We start from the raw sequence: 16754 nt of genomic DNA, 5'->3' as shown, positions 1-16754 counted from the left end.
TGTATAAATCAAAGAGAAACCCCCCAAAAAAAGACAACAAAAGTGGTCGGAATTAATCAATGAATTTTTGTGGGATTTAACAAGTGGGTCAGATGAAAATATCCACGGAAAACGCACAGAGATGCAAACAATCACATGTAAATAAATACGGAAAGCAAACGGAAGTGGGGGAAAAACAACTGAAACTTGCCGAAAAAACAAGACTTTTCTGAATGATGTCTCGCCCCGTCTCTCTCGCACACATTTTCTCTGTTCATTCATGGAAATTCAAATTTTCGCCGCTGTATTCGCATTTATCTAACGGCATTTACTGCGCAACAATCGTGCCCTCTCCCTCCTTCGACTAATCCCCCTCTCTTTCTTCCGGTAACTCACCTTCTCTTTCGCTCCTTTGCTGCTCTTGGACTGTACCACATGGCGTATACGTATACGAAAGTTTTGCCGGCAACTCCTAACAGGAACACTCTGGCCTGTCTGTGTGTGTGTGTGTGTATCTGCCGAAATATATTGATTTTCTCTATTCCCTTTTATTAAGCATTTTCTGTTCATTGTGGCTTTTGTTGTCTGCATTTGTTGTTATTTTCGTTTCTCCCCGCAGACGAGACTTTTCATTGTTGTTGTAACTTTTGCGGGGAAAAAAAGAGAAATCACAACAAAAAGTTTGCCGGTTCCGGGTGAAGAATACATAGTTGTAATGCTCATTTAATATTTCCCTTCTTTTTTTGTCGGTTGCCTGACAACCCTGGCACAGTGGTAGCATCTTCTCTTAAAAGACATCACTTTAAAAAAGATACGTTAGGACCTTCAATTCTTAATCATATAAAATATATTAACTAACAGTTTGCAATTTAACCTTAACTTATATTTTATGTTCCGGGTGAAGAATACATAGTTGTAATGCCACTTTTATACTTACGTTCTTTTTTCGGTTGCCTGGCAACCCTGGCACAGTGGTACGATCTTCTTTTAAAAACCATGATTTTAGAAAAAGACCTTAGGATCTTCAACATTTAAACATATTACAATTTAAAACTTTAAATGTAGCCTTAAAACTGACATTTCGAAATGCCGAAGATATAATATTATACAAATCTTTTTTATTTATAAAATATAGATACATTCTTTGAAAATACCATAGTATTTAATGAAATAAAATTTTCTTGCAATATTAAAAAAACGAAAAATTTTCAAATATTCAATTAAACCCACTGTAAAATTGGCACGACATTTGCTTTCTCAGCTTTTTTTGTCGGCATTTTTTGTTCAGCTTCCGTTTTCGCATAGTTGGTCTTCCATCTGCCACTCCCACTCGAACTCTCTCACTTTTTATCCGCCCACTTTTTACCCTCCTCGTTGAAAGAAACATTTTGTAGGAGAAAACAAATTGAATTTGTCTGCACGGCATTTCAAGATTTTGCCGGCAACCAAGAGAGAGTCCCTTTTTTTAGGTATTCCCCCTGGAGAAACTCAAGCGGAGAAAGTGCGGAAAAGACCGAGCGAATACAGTAAATAATTTGAGACAGTATTTTACTTCTAAGTAGGAAATATATTAGTTTCTATAGGACATTTTTAAAATGAGATCTTAGAATAAGTCTTTTAGAAATAAAAGCTTAAAGGAAAATTAGCAAGACATTCATTTTAAATGTTTAGTTTTCCTACTGTGCATAGAAAGGTCCTATATATAAAAATCTTATCAAAAAAAAGGGAATACTTTTCTGACATACAATATAAAAAATATTTCTTATTTTCTATGAAAAATGTATTTTTATATAGGACAATGGTTTTGATTACAAGAAACATTTAGTTTTCTAAATGAAGTTTTTACTAAACGAGCTAAATTAAATATTTCAAGTGTAAATTGGCCAGGATTTGTGTTGTAAAAATAGAAAGTAGATAGAAAATTCAATTGAATTTCGCGGTTGTAGTTAGTGAGTGCCTACTGTAATCCCTGGCTTCACTTTCAGGCAGCTCTTTGTAACCGTAAACAAAACGTCAGGGGAAAAGGTTCCCGGGAAAAGTGGAAAAAGGAGCGGATCCTGAAATGGCTACAGGGCAAACACATTTGTAAACACTCCCACACAAGTGCACACCCAAACACACATATATATACATACATGACATATACATACATACAAACACCCACACATTGGCAGCAATTTATGTATGTGCAGACACACACTTTGTGGCTGAAAATTGTTTGCACAAATCTTTTGCGAAGAAAAAAGGGATTTTTTGTGTGGCCGCCTCAATGAAATGAAACTTTTACCAACCGTAAAGTTCCTGATGATGAACAAACCAAATTTCTCTGGGTGTGTGTGTGTGTCTGTCTCTATGTATAATAATATTAAAGCCGGAAATATTCATATTCCGTTCAGGCAGTGAAAGTTTCCTTTCCACCCAGATTTTCCTTTTGAATTTTGCATAGATTTTTAAAATAAACGTGAAGAGGAAAGGATGAAGTTTCTCCTGTCTGCATTTAATTTAATTTAGTTCAGTGATTGTGTGTATGGCTTTCTTGGGTTGTTTTTTGGGGTATCACAACACCAGCTAATTTAATTATATAGAGAATCTGAATAAAGTTGCAAGAAAGACCAGCCACTTGTATTGGGAATTGAATAAAGGTCCTTGCAAGTACTTCTAAAAATCATGAAATTAAGGTATGTCCTATTTTGGTTGCCTACTTTCATGAGCTTTGATTAAAAATACATTTTAATATAAATAAAAAATCTATATATTTTTCCTGTCCTGTTTATGTTGCCTACTTTTATGAGCATCTATTAGATATACAAAAGTATTTATTGATTTATATTTTTCAACATTTTAATATAGATCAGAAAATCTATATTACAAATATTATTACTATTAAACTATCTTAGTATAGATCATAAAATCTAGTATTAATACTATTAAACTATCTTAAAGGTTTTCATTGAACACATCCATTTTCCTGATTTTATGTGCTTTGGTCAAACATTAGAGTTTCAAACTTTCATTGATGTCCCATTGCCACTCTGGCAACCTATTAATCATTCTATCAATCAATCAATTCATTAATTTCGCAGCAGACTTTCTCCCCCTCCTTTTTTCAACCCTTTTTATGGCCAAACTTTCTTTTTGCCCACACTCTGGCTTTTTATTTCTTTGACGTCCTATGCGATTTTGATGGCCATAAAACGTCATGGGATAAGACGTAATAAAAATGAGAGGAAAATAACGAGGAAATAAAGGGAGAATTGGAGAAACGTGGTGTTCTTATAGAGGGTACGAAAAACGGGATTTGTTTGCGATTTTTCGCAGTAAATTAGGCAAATTAAAATGGCAAATTTCCTTTGAAAAAAATGCAAATTTATGTGCAGCACACGCCCATTTTTCTCGCCTAAGGATCTGATTTTGCAGTGAAAAAACGCAAGGAAAGGATGGAAAGCCGGAAAAAGCTGAGTGCAAAGATGCAGAAAAAGGAGTTGGAGATTTTTTTAAAGGGGGAAACGAAACAATAGGCGGCACATGGAAAGGAATAAATGGGGAAATGCGAGTGGAAATGGGAAAAGAGAAGACGTTGATTTGTGGGACTGAATCTGCCATAATGTCCTTGAAAGGATGGGAATGTATACGTATATGTATACAGGTGGCCCATAGCCCAAAGCCATTTTCCTCCCTACAACATTTCACCGGCTTCATTTCACCCACCGTATCCCTATTATTCCAGCTCGTATTTTCTTGGCCCCTACATTTCCCATTTCCCTATTAACCAGAAATTGTTTGCTCAAATATTTCCACCGCCTGTGGCCTCTAAAATAAACAAAACAAAAGCTTACAGTCCACACGCCATCCACAAAGGGAATGTATATAAAGATTTTCATCTAGGATTACGCCTAGACTTCGTTTGCAAATATTTAAGGTGGTCTCTGGGGAAAATCTTTGGAGTAAGGTGGCCGGAAAATTCCAGACAGCTCCATTTGAATAGTTATTTTCTGTGAAGTGTTCAATTGATTTAATTTATGTAATTGGTATTTGTATTAAAAATTGATATAAGCGATTTAAAACCACTTAAAATTGCATTGCATATTTGTAGGCGCATTCAAATGAGATTTAAAATCTCAAAGATTAAAATTTTAATTGATTCCGTTTTAAAATTCCAATCTCTCTTACAATAAGTTTCTGGCGTTGAAAATTAAACTTGGCAGGAAGTGGAAGGCAAACTCTCTCTTTTCGTATCCCTACTTCCCTCCAACTCTGTGTCTTTTAATATTCAACTGCTGTTTCTTCATTTCGGAGTTTGGCAAATGCAAATTGCCGCACAGCTGCCGTAAGTTACTGCCTAATCCTGCAGTTCCTGCTGCTGCTCCAGCCGCTGCTGCAAAATGAGAGCAGCCAAATGTTAATTAATTTGAGTTTCAGCACCAAGAAGGGCGGACCAGCCTGCTGTAATTTCCCCATTGCCATTGTGTTATGCTGCAGAGAAAGAAAATTGAGATATTTTCAAGATATTTCATTGAACTTAGCTGGAATTGAAGGAAATGCGGAACTGCAGATCTCACTAGGGGTCTCAAAAAATTTATGGAGGTGTTTAAAAGTATGAAACTTGTATACATTTATTCCGAAAAACAACGAATAAAGGTATCTAATGGTAAAATTGAATAAGAAATTCGTTGTTTTTCGGAACACTTCCAGAAGTGATTCTTTTTTCACTGCTCACTTTGGAACACCTTCATAAGTGATTCTTTTTTCACTGCATATTTTGGAACACCTTCATAAGTGATTCTTTTTTCACTGCATATTTTTGAACACCTTCATAAATGCTTTTAAACCCCTGATGATTTCTGCGGAACCTCCAACTAAACTAAATTGAATTTATAGTAGGTAAAAAAACATAATGCAAAGGTTATAAGTATAATTTTGTATAGTGTAGACGCCAGCACTCCCGAGAAACTGGCAAACTGATGCAATGACAAACTGACGCCGCTGTCAAGTAGGAAATGCGATGCATTGTTGTAGTTTGTTGTCGCTGCCGCTTATAACAATGACACCAAATTACATCATTAATGAAAAATATAACAAAACAAGAGGACCAGGGGGTGCTGCAGATGGAAACTTGCATCATGACAACAGACGCGCCCTGCTTTCGCCATATATATAGCATGTATGTAGGTATAAACATATGCATATCATACCCATAGATAACCCCATCTAAATACGTAAGCACAAACATTTCCCCTTCATACTTGAGTTTTGCGGTCTGGGTTTCATGCGAAGTGAAATCGCTGGAAAACCCCTAAATGGGGTGAGAGGAAAACCCTCCACAGAGCAAATGTTAGAGCACTCGAGCATTAAAGTACTTGAAATACATTTGCGGTTCACCGGAAAACCGCGATGCCTAATTCCTCTGCGTATTGTCATTGGGTTTTCAATGACTTCTAGGTCAACACACAGTTGTTAAATTTAAGAGACATAAACATACTTTTTAACCATTTTAACGACAGTTTCAATACTGCAAATTGAAATTTAACGACAGTTTCAATACTGCAAATTGAACTTATCAACAGAAACTTTCTTTTATTTTCTTAATTAAAAAGTTCATCTCAAAGTTTCAACCACAGAAACTGTATTCTTAAATTTTGACACTCGACTAATTTCCCGCTTTTCCACCATTTCAATGTGTTCCTACGCAATATCAGCAAAAGTTTGCAATTTCCCCAAAACTTTGCCATAAAGTTGGCTCTTGCTGCAGAAATCTTCAACTTTTGGCACTTTTGTGCACTCCAACGCTTCTCAATACATTTACCAACACTGCAAGGTGTAGCTTACCATGGAAAATTGGTCCTCGATGTGTCGTTTCTAGGCGAATACTTTGTTTGCCTGCATCTATGTATATTTAGTGTGTATATCTTTTAGCATCATCAAAAACCATCAGCAGCTGAAAATGTGTTCGCTATTGAAAGTCGGCTATATATGTGGTTACCTATCTATAGTACGGAATATAGTGTGTGCTGGTTGTGGCTTCGCAAACAGCTTTTGGTTCAACAAACTTCAATTAATGGTGCACGGCAGGTTGAGCTTTTGTTGTTCCTTTGTTTGTATGTTTGCCAAACTAGGAAAAAATGGGGAAAAAATAGCGTTAAAAAAGAAAACTTTGCGACACTTTCAAGTGTCGACGGCGGCTGGTGGCTCATAACGAACGCCAGCGAGAACTAAGCTAAAATACACTGAGAAAAGAGGTGGTTTGCAATGCAAATTTGTTTATAATGTTCTGTTTTGGCATGATATAGGGTTTGTAGAATTCTTATTCTTCAGGACTATCATTTATAAAGTTTGAGGGTTCTAAAAATATCCATTTCAAAAATAACTATCTATTCCTCATTTTCATGTTAAAAGTAGGACTTGAACTCTCAATTTTACAAAGATTTCTAGATTTAAACCATTTTATTTGTTTATTATGAGGTTTCGAGACATAAGAATATTTTTTTTGCCATTCTCTTTTTTTTCTTAACTTTTTCTAGATTTTAAACCTTTGTATTTGTTTATTATGATGTTTCGAGACTAACGAATATTTTTTTTGTTATAATCTTAATTTTTTCTTAGTTTTTTCCAGTGCATCCTCGCAATATACTCTACCCACTGCCGTTCCGCCCTATGCCATTCATCTAAATGTTGCCTAGCCCAGTTTAGTTTAGGCCTTATAGAGGCACCTCCACCACCAATGGAGTTTTTGAATTTTCCTATGGTATTTCTCAACCCCCCACCCCTCCCATTTAGTTTTCACTCTCTTTTATGTTGCGTTTTTGTTGGCTCTTCTATTTTTGCGTAAATATTTATGTTGCTTAAAATGTTGCTCTTTGGTGTTGTATGGGATAGGCGTTAATGCCTCAGTGGGCGTGGTTCAATTACCGCGTCTGAGGCTTACAAAAATTCATTTCGCACATTTCCTTTCATGGGGAATGTGGCCAGGTTAAGTTCTGGTAAAAATGCTGTAGCTTTTGCTGAAACTATAAACTCGATCAACATTGTTAGCTGTATTTTGTGGTTGGGCCATATTCATTTGTCATTTCATTTTGAAGCTGCACATAAAAAATTGCACATAAAATTTTTATGGAGGAATAAGTTGGTTTCATTACAATGTTTTAAGGCCAAATGAAAAATGAAGAGAGAGCCGAAATAATGGGTTTTTTGGGGGGGTGGTGGAGGAAATGCGGGCAACAAAGTTTGTTTTTAATTACAAGTGTGACATACTTTTTGGCCTCCACTGTGTGTGTGTGTTTAATCAACAAATGACCGAAATTTCTTTGTTGGCAAGGTGGCAGATACTAATTGGTAGCTGGAAAAATGAAGAAGGACAAAGCACTTTTAAATTTGAGCCAACATTGGCGAATCAGTGAATCCGGGAATCCAATCTGCCTTGGCATCAATCCGTCAGGATTTAGCCAACTGGGCTAAGAAGCGATTGCCTTTCAGCTCTTTCTCTCTCTTTAAATCCTTTAAGGATTGAGTTCAGCCAGCTGAATTGGGGCTAAGGCCTTGCCACGTTTCGTTGCACATGCTAAAATGGCAAAAACGTGCAAAAAGCAAGTGCCTGCTGCACAAATCCACATCCAATCCAAATCCAAATGCGAATGCAGAGTGCAAGTCGAAGTCGTTTAATTAAAATTCCACATGCCGCAATGCTTAAAAAACTTTTAATTAAGATTAAATGCACTCGCCACTTAATTAAGAAAAGCGTGTTTCCAGCTTAAATTAATGGGAACAAAATAAACATCTAACTCACGCAATTTAATTGAAAAATCTCTACTACTGGACTTTAAGGGGCGCTTTCTTATAGGCAGTTAAGTAATAAATTTCAAAGCCAAATGATAACAAATTACAATAAATCAAAACGTTCGAAATGCTTCCAAGTTCTTTGTGTTCGACGAAGGAAAATGGGTTAACGTCTAACGATCTGCCCAACCCCATTTCTCCTTGGTTATGGGGAAAATCCTAACTGACATTTGACATGGCCAAAACCGAACAGAGAAAGCTTTGCATTGGCAAAATGTCAAAGGGGCCAACAGCCAAATCCGAAATCGAAAGAAAAGCCAACGAAAGATACTACGTGGGGAAATACAAGATACAAAAGACACATTAAGGTTAATTCCCCGCGATGGGCACATTCGACAAGGTCCATTAATAATGCTAATTTATTGATTTCGTGTTGCATAACTCGATTTTGCCTCAACTCATTTATCAAAATCATTTGCAGATCTTTGTTAATTAGCAATGGTGAACCCGCTTCAAAGTTTAGTAACTGTTGTGAATAATATTAAAATATCATATGATATTTATAATGATCCTCAAATATAGTAAACAACTTTAAACCTTTGTATTTGTTACAAATTTATGAAATTTTATTAAAAACTAAATGCAACATCTGACAAATATGTGTTTATGATGTTTTATGGACAAAACAATATGCCTAGTACTTCTAATTTATGACTTTTACACAAAAATTTACATGGAATGTTTCCCGATTCAAATGGCCAGTTTGAAGTTCCTTTGAGTAGTCACCACCTCTCCAACCCCCAAAATGTTTTCATTTGTATCCCTATCCAGGACACGCATCGTTGAGCAGCAAAGAAAATGGCAAAACGGGAAATAATATTCAGTACAAAAGTTGGTCGCAAAAAAGGGAAAAAATAAGAGAAGACCAAGGAGAATTGGCAGTGGAAAACAGTTTCCATCTCCTTCCTCTGTCTTGGCATAAATATTGATTTTTCTTTTTTTTTTTTTGCATTCATTATTATGATTTTTGCATATAAGGGAAGCTAACTGCAGACCATCCACACAGTTTCTCCCTTCATTTAAAACATAATTTATGCAATCTGCAGCAAAAACTTTGATGGCGCGGTCTAAAAGGGTTTTTAAAGTGTCATTTGCGCGGAGAATGTACGAAAATTTTAATAAACTTTTAAAGTTGGCTTATTAAATTTTCATTTTTCCATATCAATTTTTCATTGACTGGCAAAAATTCGTTGATTTAAATAGGCAACCATGAAAATTAATATTAATTTCGGTTGCAGCTGGCGAAATTTCTTTTAATAATTATAATTTTAAAATCATTTTAAGTGAAGGCATTTGAGGGTGGAGTTTCTCCTGTCTGAGTTTCTGAATGCTGAATATTAAATGTGAGGTACCAAAATATGAATGTGAAAAAATACCTGCAATACAAGGCATATCAAAAATAACCCAATTAACATACAAACTTCTTTTTTTAATTTCCAAAAATTAACTTTTTACATATCGAATTTTTCACAAAATTGAATTTTTAACCCTTAATGTGTATTGCTCGCTTTAGTAGTCTTCACTGTATTAATGACATTTAAATATATCTACATATGTCTGTATATTGTCGTACATATTTCTGCACTTACTCTGAACATACAAATACAAGAAGAACAACAACAAGCACTTGACAATTTCCCCCTGGCTTTTCAATTTACATAACACATTCGATATGTATCAAAGATAAGCAGGGAAAGGTAATGTCGAAGTGTTGAAAGAATAACATTGTGATAAAATTGTAAAAGCCAACACATTGGTATTCTTTTTTTAAAAATTAAAACCTCACTGGCAAAATATCTTGGCTTTATAATAATTGGTATTTAAAAACTTATGTTTTGGAAAGAACATTTTCGATCCATTCCCATGTATTAACACACCTGTTTCAAATATTAACATAATTTCACTTAATTACAACTATGTATTTTAAATATACATAGACTATCAAAATATTATTTATGTCGCGTGCTGAAATCTAAATAGTTTTGGTGGTTTTACATCCTGAGATCTACATACTGTCCCTTTAAAAATTAAATCCTCACTGGCAAAATATCTTGGCTTTATAATAATGGGTATTTGAAACATTATGTTTTGGAAGAAACATTTCCCATCTATTCCCATCTATTAACATATCTGTTCCAAATATAAACATAATTTCACTTAACTACATCTTTGTATTTTAAATATACATAGATTATGAAAATATTATTTATGTCGCGTGCTGAAATCTAAATAGTTTTGGTGGTTTTACATCCTGAGATCTACAGGATGTCCCGTTCCCACAGTCTACCTGTCTCACCTGTATCCTGTATTAAGCAATTATCAAGATGGCGCCTCGTCTGTGTAACGGGAACTTTTTAATGCCCACTCGCTGTGTGTGTGTGAGCACACGCATACAGGCAAACTGCGCCTAGACATGCCATCCCTTTCCCTCCGGGGTCCTATTTTCCGCCCCATGTGATATACCCCCTTTTTACGCCCATCCACCCAACCACCCACTTTCCCCGGCACCTTTGGCTCCTTTTATATGCCCATTTGTCACAATATTTGCCATGAAAGGCAACTAATAAATTCTCTTACTGCGCTGCTTCGCCTTTTCCTCCTCTCTTTGACCCTCCTTTATCCCCTGTTCCACTTTGTCCGCAAGTTTCTAACTTCTACACACACACATATACACACACCCCATGCCGGCATACACATGTCAACAGTGTAAAAGTTTCATTGGTAAATTGCCTGGTCAAAAGCAAAAGGCGAACTGTAGTTTGCTTCGAGCCAGGCTAACCAAGTCAGTCATTGTATTAGTGTTTTTTTACACTTTGAAAAAAAAACAGTACAATAATCTTAAGTTCGAATGTCAAGAACTTTTAACCTTAGGTTAAGAGGAACTTGAAGATATAGGGAATTGGTTATGACTTGAGCTATTTTTAATCACTACTTGCTAACAAATGTTAGGCATTGAATCATTTTAAAATTAATTTATTACAAAAAATCAGTAAAGATTTTAAAAGTTAGGTAACCCCAGGTTAAGTGTACAATTTTTTTTGACATTACATAATATGTTTAAAACATAAACTAAATAAATAATAAATTTTTAAGTACAAGTTTTAAATACTACAAATAATCAATATAGATTTTAAAAGTTAAGTAACCCCAGGTTAAATGTACATTATTTTTTGACGTTAAGTATAAATAATACATTTTTAAGTACCAAGTCTTAAATTCAACAATAAAACAATATAGATTTTAAAAGTTAAGTAACCCCAGGTTAAATGTACAATATTTTTAAACGTAAATTTTAAAGTAAAAGAAATCCTTAAATTATAAACTTATACAAATAAGAACATAAGCAACATGACATGTACTATTTAAGAATAATTCGATGAAAAATTCCAATGAACTTATAATATAATTTATAAGTTATTTTTCTCAGTGCACAAACATGTAGCTATGTATGTCCTTACGCCGGAGAGCCTAAATCGAGTCGAGTCTCTCCCTCTCCACAAATGGTGTCCTTTCGCTGTCTGTCTGTGCTTTATGGCTCAGCCATTCACAAAATACTTTTCTATACCTTTGGGCATCTTCAGTGCAAATGGAAAATGGGAAATGGGATGGAAAGGGGGTAGGATCCGAAGCTACTTAGACACTTCCCCTGACCACCGATGAGGCTTTTGGCTTTGAGGTTCCTTTGGGACATTTGTTGATTGCCGTCTGCCATCGAAATCGTTTTGTAATTGCGAAATTGACCACTTTTCAAAATGGCGGAAAGGAAGGGGAAATAGAGCTTAAGAGCAATTTGGTATTATAAAGGAAGCCGGGAGCAATAAATGTTAATAAATAATATGTGTGTGTGAAAAGGTATTTGTAAAATGCTTGAGGTTTTCATTTGTTCACGGAAAATAGTCATACCCATAGTTAATTGATAATATTGTGTTTAACAAATCCAGAATTTGGTTGTGGGGGGGACATATAAAAAAAGTATTGGGTAGAAATACAAAATTTGGAATAAAATAAATATGTTATTATTACTATTACTTTTTATCCGGAATGTGGGACATCTATGCTATATCCTCTATATATATCCTCTATATCTATTAAATTCCAATCATATCGAGGTGAAATATATTACTTTTTGTGTTGATTAAAGGATTATAAATTCAATAATATATGACAAGTTTTTATACCTTAGTTTAGTTTCGGAAATGCAAACCAAATATATCAGAACTTTCCAGACATCATAGGTTAAATTCCGATCATATCGTGGTGAAATATAACATTTTTTCGGGTTGATTAAAGGATCATGATGTTAAAAATATAATTTATATACCATTGCTTGTTTTCGGCAATGCAAACCACTAGTAACACAGCTCTCCAGACATCTTAAGAACCTGAAGCGGAAGTCGTAGGCGGAATATAATGATCGGCTGAACTTAAGAGATTCGTCGCCCACCGCTTGATTGCCATCTCCAATTTCGACTGGCAGACAATTTCGTTTCAATTTAAGTTTCCGGCTTTCGTTGTCAGTTATTAAAGTTGCGGATAATGCTGATAAACTGATAACTAGCGCTGTTATGACAACAAGCAAAACAAACAAACGAGCGAGCAATTCTAGTCACGCATATTAACCAATAAAAGAAAGGTGAAATGCGGGTGGTTGGGGAGGTCTTAAGCGATTTAAATAGCCGCTCAACTGAACTGAGCCCAGCTCAGAGCACAAAACCACACAAAAAGCATTCGAAATAAGGGAAACAGAGGAGAGTGGGGAAAAATAGAAAAAAAACTACAAAAATACCAGAGAAAAGAAAAGCAACTGAAAACAAAAGCATATCCAAAAAGCGAGACGTGCAATGAATGGCAATTTCTGAGGAAAAAGATGGAGGAGAAGCAACAAATGAACATAAATTGAGGTAATTGAGGTGGGAGAGTAGAGAGTAAAGTACACTACAAATTCTGAAAAAAATTGAAAAAATGTACCATACAATTAGAATATTTTGGGATTTTCAAAAACAGGTCCACCCTAAATAAAAATTTTCCAAAATATTTTTTAGATATAAAATTATTTTATTCCCAAATTTTCAAAAAATAATTTGTAATAAAATAAGTGAAGGTGTATATATTGATATATTTCTTTATTATGTTTCTGGTTAGGTTGGTAATCCATGGCTTTAACAAGTTTCTAATAAAATAAATGTCTCTGTATATTGATCTAGTTCTTTATCTTGTTTTTGATTATGTTGGAAATCCATTGCATTAAAAAGTGGAGCCATTGTTTTTGGCTTTTATCCACACCCACATAAATGGTAAAAAAGTTATGATCATAAAAATGTTGAGACCAGACTTTAAAGATACAGAAATTTTGATATAAAATTATTTTATTCTCAAATTTGTAAGAATAAATCCGAATAAAATAAGCAAGTCTTGATGTAGGGATCTGTTTCCTTATTATGATTCTGGTTAAGTTAATGATCCGTTGCTTTATTACTGTTTTTGCTTCTTAAACCCCACCCAAATAATTGGTAAAACAATTGATCATAAAAATGTTGATACCAGTTTTTTATGTGTAGACACGCAATGAACAGACAACTTATGCATATGCCGCACCTCCCTTTTCCGCCACGCCCACTTACTCACTTTATTGCTCACTCTTTGCTTTGACCTCCCATCTACCTTCAATCCGCCTCCCTCCTTCGTTTCCCATTCCTTCCCGTCTTTCTTCCACCTTTCGCCTTAAAACCTGCAATTCAACCGCCAACTTTTCACACTTCAACTACAGCAACAGCAATAAGTAAAGAACTAGTTGCAACTACAACCGCTACTATGTGCCTTCAGTGGCTTAGGCTATATTTTAAAAGGGGGTTTCGAACCCAAGAGGGGATTTTACAAAGTCCCTTGGCTACCTTACACTACCACACTATACCTTTCGGTATATGGAATTGTATTAATCTAAGAAAAAGGATTCCATGCTACTTAAAAATACTTTAAATGTATTTTTCAAATGGATAAAGAAACTTAAGAGAATTATCGTTTACCATATACCATCACTATGTTTTTTCAAAAACAATCTACATTGTATGAAACTAAAGTTAGGATTAATTACCTCTTTGTGATTATAATGATAATGATGATTAAAAACCTTAATTATGATAATAGTTTTACACAAAAAACATTAAATAACCAGGTTGCTAAAACTAGTTACATTTTACGTAACTTCTAAAAGTATTTTAAGTTCCTGATAAGATCCCGGAAACCCCTTTTCGGTAAGCCACTGTCTACTGCTAGGCACAACTGTCAGAGACACGAACAAGCTCGAGACCCAGAGTAGAGCACTTTATGCTAATTGCGCTTTTGCCTTTTGGTCAGGTAGCCCAGCAACCAATGCAAGTCATAGACGAGTCAAGTGCTCAGTTATTCGTGGAGCCGGAAAAGGTATGGGTACATGTTCCACAGTTCAGTTTTGGGCGAGATATAATAACGATACAAATCTATAGATACTGATAAAAGGTTAATAATTGGTTTTAAGTCTTCTAAATAATGATAGTATAGAAAGCACTTTAATACCAAATAAAGATTATTTTTAAGTTTTCTGATCTTCAGCGGCTTCAAACGAAACTCTTAGTGTGACCTTTCATCTTTCAGAGTCACAGAAATTCACAGTGAGACCTTGCAATATAAAGAGTGGTTATTATATGTTTCATAGAATAGTTACTTATAAAGCAAAAGCCATTATATCTTTAAATTTTTGTTTATAAATATTTATACAAGATTTTTTAAATTTCAACAAGTTCCCTCAAAAGTATGCTGCAGAACTAGCAATTCATAAATGCACAATTTTATAAACGTCTCCGTTTAAGTGGATAAAGCGATAGATAACCATTTTAAAGTAGGTATCCAAATAAAAAGATAAGACAACATTGAGTTATTTCCCCAACGGAATAGCAAAGGGGAGACTGGCACATAAATTCGAGGGCGAGCATTTACCTCCAGTTATCCTGAAAAGTATAGCACTATAAAAAAATGTGCTCCAGTTGTTTTGTTATGCCCGCTTATCTCTGGAAATTGTCCAGCTTTTCTTTATTCGGTGGCTGCTGGCATTGTGCGCCTCATGCTGCCATTGTTCTACTTATTGTTGCTTCTGGTCTTGGCTTTCTTGCGGACTTCTTTTATTCATAGGCTGTCCCACCTGAGATGACGTTGAACTTTTAACTTGTGAGCTCGTAATTTCCCATCTCTGGCTTTCTCTTTCTCCCCCTGTCTGAATGTCTGCTGTTTGGAGGAAAAATTCTAGTCTCAAACTCATGGGAATGCATATGTATCTTTTCTGAGACTTTGAAATGCAATTTTACGACCATATTGTTGCTTAAAAACTATTTGGGTTACATTTCAGGTCAAGTTACGGTATTAATGCAAAAAAGTCACATTATAATCACTATTTACATATAATACCCACTTTAATAAGTTCTTGAATTAACCATATAAATAATTTTTTAATTAGAGCCTGCTTTCATTTTTGAGTCTGCATTGTGAACCGGTTTATAATAGATGGTTTGAAATACAGAGTCAAATCTATAAAGCTTCGTCTTTTGATAATATTTTTAATAACTTTTTAAAATCTTTTGGTGGTGAACTTTAATGCGCTTTGTGTCGAATATTAAACCGGGAGACATAAAAACAGTTATAGATCACATATTTTTGAGCCTCACCGTGAACCGGTTCAAAATATTAGGTTTTGAAAACTTAAACGAATCTATAAAGCTTCGCCTGTCATTTATGTTTTCAAATACTTTTTAAAATCATTTGGTGATGAACTTAAATTCTTAAGTTTTGATACCCGGAGACATAAAAAAACAAACCCCCACCCGGAATGATGCTTTTCTGTTTTAACTATGAACCGGTTAAAAACCCCACGCTCCAAAACCCTTGGCTATTACGGTTTAGGACCTGTTAACCTAACCGTTTGGCTACTGTGCTTAATTATTTAAATGAAACTCGCCCGATGCTGCGTTGTTGTTGGCTACGTTTGTTTGTTTGTTTGCTTCGCTCGCAATGTTTGCTTTGCATTTGTTTGTCTGTTTGATTGTTTGCTCTTGGCCTTTGTTTGCCTTGGCCGGTCTGCATCAGCAGCTGCGACAGCGACAGCGAAAACGACGGCAAAAGTTGAAGTTCATGTTTCTTTAGTGGCTCACGGCTAAAAAGCACGCACAAATAAATCACAGAAAAACAACATGCCGAATAAATATTATTTAAATTCTTAGAAAAGTGGTATTTTTCCTTTGGAAAGGGAATTCTTATTTTCCATAATATAAACTCAACAGCTAAACTATTAGTCCAGTCAGTAGTTTATACTTATAAAAAGTTGTTAAATACACTCAATTTAACTATTCTCTTCTAACTATTTTGTTCTGATATTGAGAACATTGAACTCAAAAGTTTTCAAGAATGAATGTTCTTAATTCAAGAACAAAGTACTTGAACATTTCTCTCTGTGAACATGTCACTATTTTTAACAGTTAACATATTTTTAAAGTTTTTATTTATTTCTGAGTATCAAATACTTCATTGAAAAGTAAATAAAAACCAAAAGCTAACCATTTTGTATGTTATACTTGTGCGTTTCTACAAAACTCCTTGGTAATCTCGGATGTTTTGAAGCCTTGGCCATAAAACCACTTGAAACCACCATCACGACCTTGTCTGGCTTAGGCTTTAAACAACAAATTTGAAGGTTTTCTGCTCATTGTTAATTGCCATTAATTTTATATTATTGTTAAATTTATTGTTGTATTTTTCTGCACAAATGCGATGGCTTTGGCTTAAACCCAAAAAATGTGAGTCACAAGGTGTGGAATCGGAATGAGAGGAGTGGATTGGATTGGGTGTGGTTAAATTAACTCAAATGGTTTGTGCCCGAGCAATTGCAAAACAAATAAAAACCGCCAGCGAAAACTCATGTG

The 16754-nt window shown here is 34.8% G+C and overlaps 1 protein-coding gene across 4 annotated transcripts in view; it reads left to right on the top strand.

Moving 5' to 3' along the window:
• The window catches only part of Ptp10D (Protein tyrosine phosphatase 10D), a 57875-nt gene that overhangs the window by 20054 nt on the left and 21067 nt on the right, over positions 1–16754 (top strand). The window lies entirely within an intron of this gene.

Source organism: Drosophila suzukii, chromosome X, assembly GCF_043229965.1.
Source record: "Drosophila suzukii chromosome X, CBGP_Dsuzu_IsoJpt1.0, whole genome shotgun sequence".
NCBI classification, from domain to species: domain Eukaryota; kingdom Metazoa; phylum Arthropoda; class Insecta; order Diptera; family Drosophilidae; genus Drosophila; species Drosophila suzukii.
This window is presented reverse-complemented; position numbering and strand designations above follow the sequence as displayed.